Genomic DNA, 10,000 nt, shown 5'->3' on the forward strand with positions numbered 1-10,000 from the left:
ACCCGAAAAATGTACAAGTCCGGGAATACGGGGTGCATCGTATGTAACGTTCGATGTACATATAAAGCCTGGTAGGTGTTGGATATATCTGCAACACGGGCATTATCGAAAGATGGTTAAGTGGAGTCACCCAATGGGTGCCGTGCGTTATCAGGTACGTAATGCACAGTAGAGATACATTGTCGGGAGGTGGAACCCGAAAAATGTACAAGTCCGGGAATACGGGGTGCATCGTATGTAACGTTCGATGTACATATAAAGCCTGGTAGGTGTTGGGATTATATCTGCAACACGGGCATTATCGAAAGATGGTTAAGTGGAGTCACCCAATGGGTGCCGTGCGTTATAAGGTACGTAATGCACAGTAGAGATACATTGTCGGGAGGTGGAACCCGAAAAATGTACAAGTCCGGGAATACGGGGTGCATCGTATGTAACGTTCGATGTACATATAAAGCCTGGTAGGTGTTGGGATTATATCTGCAACACGGGCATTATCGAAAGATGGTTAAGTGGAGTCACCCAATGGGTGCCGTGCGTTATAAGGTACGTAATGCACAGTAGAGATACATTGTCGGGAGGTGGAACCCGAAAAATGTACAAGTCCGGGAATACGGGGTGCATCGTATGTAACGTTCGATGTACATATAAAGCCTGGTAGGTGTTGGGATTATATCTGCAACACGGGCATTATCGAAAGATGGTTAAGTGGAGTCACCCAATGGGTGCCGTGCGTTATAAGGTACGTAATGCACAGTAGAGATACATTGTCGGGAGGTGGAACCCGAAAATGTACAAGTCCGGGAATACGGGGTGCATCGTATGTAACGTTCGATGTACATATAAAGCCTGGTAGGTGTTGGGATTATATCTGCAACACGGGCATTATCGAAAGATGGTTAAGTGGAGTCACCCAATGGGTGCCGTGCGTTATAAGGTACGTAATGCACAGTAGAGATACATTGTCGGGAGGTGGAACCCGAAAAATGTACAAGTCCGGGAATACGGGGTGCATCGTATGTAACGTTCGATGTACATATAAAGCCTGGTAGGTGTTGGGATTATATCTGCAACACGGGCATTATCGAAAGATGGTTAAGTGGAGTCACCCAATGGGTGCCGTGCGTTATAAGGTACGTAATGCACAGTAGAGATACATTGTCGGGAGGTGGAACCCGAAAAATGTACAAGTCCGGGAATACGGGGTGCATCGTATGTAACGTTCGATGTACATATAAAGCCTGGTAGGTGTTGGGATTATATCTGCAACACGGGCATTATCGAAAGATGGTTAAGTGGAGTCACCCAATGGGTGCCGTGCGTTATCAGGTACGTAATGCACAGTAGAGATACATTGTCGGGAGGTGGAACCCGAAAAATGTACAAGTCCGGGAATACGGGGTGCATCGTATGTAACGTTCGATGTACATATAAAGCCTGGTAGGTGTTGGGATTATATCTGCAACACGGGCATTATCGAAAGATGGTTAAGTGGAGTCACCCAATGGGTGCCGTGCGTTATCAGGTACGTAATGCACAGTAGAGATACATTGTCGGGAGGTGGAACCCGAAAAATGTACAAGTCCGGGAATACGGGGTGCATCGTATGTAACGTTCGATGTACATATAAAGCCTGGTAGGTGTTGGGATTATATCTGCAACACGGGCATTATCGAAAGATGGTTAAGTGGAGTCACCCAATGGGTGCCGTGCGTTATAAGGTACGTAATGCACAGTAGAGATACATTGTCGGGAGGTGGAACCCGAAAATGTACAAGTCCGGGAATACGGGGTGCATCGTATGTAACGTTCGATGTACATATAAAGCCTGGTAGGTGTTGGGATTATATCTGCAACACGGGCATTATCGAAAGATGGTTAAGTGGAGTCACCCAATGGGTGCCGTGCGTTATAAGGTACGTAATGCACAGTAGAGATACATTGTCGGGAGGTGGAACCCGAAAAATGTACAAGTCCGGGAATACGGGGTGCATCGTATGTAACGTTCGATGTACATATAAAGCCTGGTAGGTGTTGGGATTATATCTGCAACACGGGCATTATCGAAAGATGGTTAAGTGGAGTCACCCAATGGGTGCCGTGCGTTATCAGGTACGTAATGCACAGTAGAGATACATTGTCGGGAGGTGGAACCCGAAAAATGTACAAGTCCGGGAATACGGGGTGCATCGTATGTAACGTTCGATGTACATATAAAGCCTGGTAGGTGTTGGGATTATATCTGCAACACGGGCATTATCGAAAGATGGTTAAGTGGAGTCACCCAATGGGTGCCGTGCGTTATAAGGTACGTAATGCACAGTAGAGATACATTGTCGGGAGGTGGAACCCGAAAAATGTACAAGTCCGGGAATACGGGGTGCATCGTATGTAACGTTCGATGTACATATAAAGCCTGGTAGGTGTTGGGATTATATCTGCAACACGGGCATTATCGAAAGATGGTTAAGTGGAGTCACCCAATGGGTGCCGTGCGTTATCAGGTACGTAATGCACAGTAGAGATACATTGTCGGGAGGTGGAACCCGAAAAATGTACAAGTCCGGGAATACGGGGTGCATCGTATGTAACGTTCGATGTACATATAAAGCCTGGTAGGTGTTGGGATTATATCTGCAACACGGGCATTATCGAAAGATGGTTAAGTGGAGTCACCCAATGGGTGCCGTGCGTTATAAGGTACGTAATGCACAGTAGAGATACATTGTCGGGAGGTGGAACCCGCAAAATGTACAAGTCCGGGAATACGGGGTGCATCGTATGTAACGTTCGATGTACATATAAAGCCTGGTAGGTGTTGGGATTATATCTGCAACACGGGCATTATCGAAAGATGGTTAAGTGGAGTCACCCAATGGGTGCCGTGCGTTATCAGGTACGTAATGCACAGTAGAGATACATTGTCGGGAGGTGGAACCCGAAAAATGTACAAGTCCGGGAATACGGGGTGCATCGTATGTAACGTTCGATGTACATATAAAGCCTGGTAGGTGTTGGGATTATATCTGCAACACGGCATTATCGAAAGATGGTTAAGTGGAGTCACCCAATGGGTGCCGTGCGTTATCAGGTACGTAATGCACAGTAGAGATACATTGTCGGGAGGTGGAACCCGAAAAATGTACAAGTCCGGGAATACGGGGTGCATCGTATGTAAACGTTCGATGTACATATAAAGCCTGGTAGGTGTTGGGATTATATCTGCACACGGGCATTATCGAAAGATGGTTAAGTGGAGTCACCCAATGGGTGCCCGTGCGTTATCAGGTACGTAATGCACAGTAGAGATACATTGTCGGAGGTGGAACCCGAAAAATGTACAAGTCCGGGAATACGGGGTGCATCGTATGTAACGTTCGATGTACATATAAAGCCTGGTAGGTGTTGGGATTATATCTGCAACACGGGCATTACGAAAGATGGTTAAGTGGAGTCACCCAATGGGTGCCGTGCGTTATCAGGTACGTAATGCACAGTAGAGATACATTGTCGGGAGGTGGAACCCGAAAATGTACAAGTCCGGGAATACGGGGTGCATCGTATGTAACGTTCGATGTACATATAAGCCTGGTAGGTGTTGGGATTATATCTGCAACACGGGCATTATCGAAGATGGTTAAGTGGGTCACCCAAGGGTGCCGTGCGTTATAAGGTACGTTAATGCACAGTAGAGATACATTGTCGGGAGGTGGAACCCGAAAATGTACAAGTCCGGGAATACGGGGTGCATCGTATGTAACGTTCGATGTACATATAAAGCCTGGTAGGTGTTGGGATTATATCTGCAACACGGGCATTATCGAAAGATGGTTAAGTGGAGTCACCCAATGGGTGCCGTGCGTTATCAGGTACGTAATGCACAGTAGAGTACATTGTCGGGAGGTGGAACCCGAAAAATGTACAAGTCCGGGAATACGGGGTGCATCGTATGTAACGTTCGATGTACATATAAAGCCTGGTAGGTGTTGGGATTATATCTGCAACACGGGCATTATCGGAAAGATGGTTAAGTGGAGTCACCCAATGGGTGCCGTGCGTTATAAGGTACGTAATGCACAGTAGAGATACATTGTCGGGAGGTGGAACCCGCAAAATGTACAAGTCGGGAATACGGGGTGCATCGTAGTAACGTCGATGTACATATAAAGCCTGGTAGGTGTTGGGATTATATCTGCAACACAGGCATTATCGAAAGATGGTTAAGTGGAGTCACCCAATGGGTGCCGTGCTTATAAGGTACGTAATGCACAGTAGAGATACATTGTCGGGAGGTGGAACCCGAAAAATGTACAAGTCCGGGAATACGGGGTGCATCGTATGTAACGTTCGATGTACATATAAGCCTGGTAGGTGTTGGGATTATATCTGCAACACGGGCATTATCGAAAGATGGTTAAGTGAGTCACCCAATGGGTGCCGTGCGTTATCAGGTACGTAATGCCACAGTAGAGATACATTGTCGGGAGGTGGAACCCGAAAAATGTACAAGTCCGGGAATACGGGGTGCATCGTATGTAACGTTCGATGTACGTATAAAGCCTGGAAGGTGTTGGGATTATATCTGCAACACGGGCATTATCGAAAGATGGTTAAGTGGAGTCACCCAATGGGTGCCGTGCGTTATAAGGTACGTAATGCACAGTAGAGATACATTGTCGGGAGGTGGAACCCGCAAAATGTACAAGTCCGGGAATACGGGGTGCATCGTATGTAACGTTCGATGTACATATAAAGCCTGGTAGGTGTTGGGATTATATCTGCAACACGGGCATTATCGAAAGATGGTTAAGTGGAGTCACCCAAAGGGTGCCGTGTGTTATAAGGTACGTAATGCACAGTAGAGATACATTGTCGGGAGGTGGAACCCGAAAAATGTACAAGTCCGGGAATACGGGGTGCATCGTATGTAACGTTCGATGTACATATAAAGCCTGGTAGGTGTTGGGATATATCTGCAACACGGGCATTATCGAAAGATGGTTAAGTGGAGTCACCCAAAGGGTGCCGTGCGTTATCAGGTACGTAATGCACAGTAGAGATACATTGTCGGGAGGTGGAACCCGAAAAATGTACAAGTCCGGGAATACGGGGTGCATCGTATGTAACGTTCGATGTACATATAAGCCTGGTAGGTGTTGGGATTATATCTGCAACACGGGCATTATCGAAAGATGGTTAAGTGGAGTCACCCAATGGGTGCCGTGCGTTATCAGGTACGTAATGCACAGTAGAGATACATTGTCGGGAGGTGGAACCCGAAAAATGTACAAGTCCGGGAATACGGGGTGCATCGTATGTAACGTTCGATGTACAGTATAAAGCCTGGAGGTGTTGGGATTATATCTGCAACACGGGCATTATCGAAAGATGGTTAAGTGGAGTCACCCAATGGGTGCCGTGCGTTATAAGGTACGTAATGCACAGTAGAGATACATTGTCGGGAGGTGGAACCCGCAAAATGTACAAGTCCGGGAATACGGGGTGCATCGTATGTAACGTTCGATGTACATATAAAGCCTGGTAGGTGTTGGGATTATATCTGCAACACGGGCATATCGAAAGATGGTTAAGTGGAGTCACCCAAGGGTGCCGTGTGTTATAAGGTACGTAATGCACAGTAGAGATACATTGTCGGGAGGTGGAACCCGAAAAATGTACAAGTCCGGGAATACGGGGTGCATCGTATGTAACGTTCGATGTACATATAAAGCCTGGTAGGTGTTGGGATTATATCTGCAACACGGGCATTATCGAAAGATGGTTAAGTGGAGGTCACCCAAAGGGTGCCGTGCGTTATCAGGTACGTAATGCACAGTAGAGATACATTGTCGGGAGGTGGAACCCGAAAAATGTACAAGTCCGGGAATACGGGGTGCATCGTATGTAACGTTCGATGTACGATATAAGCCTGGAAGGTGTTGGGATTATATCTGCAACACGGGCATTATCGAAAGATGGTTAAGTGGAGTCACCCAATGGGTGCCGTGCGTTATAAGGTACGTAATGCACAGTAGAGATACATTGTCGGGAGGTGGAACCCGAAAAATGTACAAGTCCGGGAATACGGGGTGCATCGTATGTAACGTTCGATGTACATATAAAGCCTGGTAGGTGTTGGGATTATATCTGCAACACGGGCATTATCGAAAGATGGTTAAGTGGAGTCACCAATGGGTGCCGTGCGTTATCAGGTACGTAATGCACAGTAGAGATACATTGTCGGGAGGTGGAACCCGAAAAATGTACAAGTCCGGGAATACGGGGTGCATCGTATGTAACGTTCGATGTACATATAAAGCCTGGTAGGTGTTGGGATTATATCTGCAACACGGGCATTATCGAAAGATGGTTAAGTGGAGTCACCCAATGGGTGCCGTGCGTTATAAGGTACGTAATGCACAGTAGAGATACATTGTCGGGAGGTGGAACCCGCAAAATGTACAAGTCCGGGAATACGGGGTGCATCGTATGTAACGTTCGATGTACATATAAAGCCTGGTAGGTGTTGGGATTATATCTGCAACACGGGCATTATCGAAAGATGGTTAAGTGGAGTCACCCAATGGGTGCCGTGCGTTATCAGGTACGTAATGCACAGTAGAGATACATTGTCGGGAGGTGGAACCCGAAAAATGTACAAGTCCGGGAATACGGGGTGCCTGTATGTAACGTTCGATGTACATATAAGCCTGGTAGGTGTTGGGATTATATCTGCAACACGGGCATTATCGAAAGATGGTTAAGTGGAGTCACCCAATGGGTGCCGTGCGTTATCAGGTACGTAATGCACAGTAGAGATACATTGTCGGGAGGTGGAACCCGAAAAATGTACAAGTCCGGGAATACGGGGTGCATCGTATGTAACGTTCGATGTACATATAAAGCCTGGTAGGTGTTGGGATTATATCTGCAACACGGGCATTATCGAAAGATGGTTAAGTGGAGTCACCCAATGGGTGCCGTGCGTTATCAGGTACGTAATGCACAGTAGAGATACATTGTCGGGAGGTGGAACCCGAAAAATGTACAAGTCCGGGAATACGGGGTGCATCGTATGTAACGTTCGATGTACATATAAAGCCTGGTAGGTGTTGGGATTATATCTGCAACACGGGCATTATCGAAAGATGGTTAAGTGGAGTCACCCAATGGGTGCCGTGCGTTATCAGGTACGTAATGCACAGTAGAGATACATTGTCGGGAGGTGGAACCCGAAAAATGTACAAGTCCGGGAATACGGGGTGCATCGTATGTAACGTTCGATGTACATATAAAGCCTGGTAGGTGTTGGGATTATATCTGCAACACGGGCATTATCGAAAGATGGTTAAGTGGAGTCACCCAAAGGGTGCCGTGCGTTATAAGGTACGTAATGCACAGTAGAGATACATTGTCGGGAGGTGGAACCCGAAAAATGTACAAGTCCGGGAATACGGGGTGCATCGTATGTAACGTTCGATGTACATATAAAGCCTGGTAGGTGTTGGATTATATCTGCAACACGGGCATTATCGAAAGATGGTTAAGTGGAGTCACCCAATGGGGTGCCGTGCGTTATCAGGTACGTAATGCACAGTAGAGATACATTGTCGGGAGGTGGAACCCGAAAAATGTACAAGTCCGGGAATACGGGGTGCATCGTATGTAACGTTCGATGTACATATAAAGCCTGGTAGGTGTTGGGATTATATCTGCAACACGGGCATTATCGAAAGATGGTTAAGTGGAGTCACCAATGGGTGCCGTGCGTTATCAGGTACGTAATGCACAGTAGAGATACATTGTCGGGAGGTGGAACCCGAAAAATGTACAAGTCCGGGAATACGGAAAAGTTCCCCATGAAAGGCTGGGGATACAATTATTGATACAAATAATGTGCCTAAGGGTACATTTATTTTTCTAAGTCCCAGAAATCCGTCACTGAACATCACGACTTACAAACACATCTTCCCCCGGTCCTCCCATATACGGCACGGGGACAAGTATGAAGAATGAAAATCATGTGTGTATGGAACATATAATGTGCCTGAGAGCACATTTTTTTCTAAGTCCCAGAAATCCGTCACTGAACATCACGACTTACGAAGACATGTTCCCCCGGTCCTCCCATATACGGCACGGGGACAAGTATGAAGAATGAAAATCATGTGTGTATGAAACATATAATGTGCCTGAGAGCACATTTTTTTTCTAAGTCCCAGAAATCCGTCACTGAACATCACGACTTACGAAGACATGTTCCCCCGGTCCTCCCATATACGGCACCGGGACAAGTATGAAGTATGAAAATTTTTGGTCACAGCGTGAAATCCCTCTAATGATCATGAAAATAGCATCGGATCACTTATCTGACCATAAAAAGTGAACCAAAACCCTATTTGGACAAACTTTTTGGTCCTATGAAAAATTCACTTTTCATATATGTCATGGTCGAAAATTTCTAAGTCCCAAAAAATCACATATTCTCGAATATCGCGAAAACTACTTATCGGACAGGGGTCAACCAAGGTGTTTTAGAAAGGTCTTTACTAGCTCTATTTAATGAGCCATAGCGACTTTCAAGTGATTTTTTGACACTTTTTCGCACATCGGCATCCTTGGTTCCCATACTGGCCATAGGCCATAGGGCACCGAACGGCCAACTTTTGGTCCGGGGGTGAAATTTTTTTTTCACGAGATTTTGATGAAAATGGCTTCGGAACGCGTTTCTAATAATGAAAAGTGAAGCCAAACAGTATTTGCGAAGAAAAAATTGTCCTATGAAAAAATCACTTTTTCTTAGGGTACGGGTCAAAAATTTTCTAAGTCCAAAAAATCACATGTTCTCGAATATCTCGAAAACTACGTATCGGACAGGGGTCAACCAAGGTGTTTTAGAAAGGTCTTTACAAGCTCTATTTAATGAGCCATAGCGACTTTCAAGTGATTTTTTGACACTTTTTCGCATATCGGCATCCTTGGTTCCCATACTGGCCATAGGCCATAGGGCACCGAACGGCCAACTTTTGGTCCGGGGGTGAAATTTTTTTTTCACGAGATTTTGATGAAAATGGCTTCGGAACGCGTTTCTAATAATGAAAAGTGAAACCAAACAGTATTTGCGAAGAAAAAATTGTCCTATGAAAAAATCACTTTTTCTTAGGGTACGGGTCAAAAATTTTCTAAGTCCCAAAAATCACATTTTCTCGAATATCTCGAAAACTACTTATCGGACAGGGGTCAACCAAGGTGTTTTAGAAAGGTCTCAACAAGCTCTAATTAATGAGCCATAGCGACTTTCAAGTGATTTTTTGACACTTTTTCGCATATCGGCATCCTTGGTTCCCATACTGGCCATAGGCCATAGGGCACCGAACGGCCAACTTTTGGTCCGGGGGTGAAATTTTTTTTTCACGAGATTTTGATGAAAATGGCTTCGGAACGCGTTTCTAATAATGAAAAGTGAAACCAAACAGTATTTGCGAAGAAAAAATTGTCCTATGAAAAAATCACTTTTTCTTAGGGTACGGGTCAAAAATTTTCTAAGTCCCAAAAAATCACATTTTCTCGAATATCTCGAAAACTACTTATCGGACAGGGGTCAACCAAGGTGTTTTAGAAAGGTCTCAACAAGCTCTAAATAATGGGCCATAGCGACTTTTTAGTGATTTTTTGACAAATTTTGTCATATCGGCATCCCGAGTTCCCATACTGGCCATAGGCCATGGGGCCCCGAACGAAAAAATTTTGGTCCGAGGGTCAAAATTTTTTTTCTCATAAATTTGTTCAAAACGCCGTCGGAACGCGCCTTAGATCATGAAAAGTGAAAAGAAACAGTATTTTGCAAAAGTTGGGGTGGCCTATGACTTACATGGCCACGTCCTAGGTCCGAGTTCCCGAGGTCGTGTTCTTCAGTGGCGGAAAAAAATGGCCACTTGTGGGAGATGCAAAATGTTCATTTTGTATTATAGGGGACACACTATCGAAGCGAAAATTTCAG

This window comes from Anopheles stephensi, unplaced genomic scaffold, assembly GCF_013141755.1.
Source record: "Anopheles stephensi strain Indian unplaced genomic scaffold, UCI_ANSTEP_V1.0 ucontig223, whole genome shotgun sequence".
Taxonomy (NCBI): Eukaryota; Metazoa; Arthropoda; class Insecta; order Diptera; family Culicidae; genus Anopheles; species Anopheles stephensi.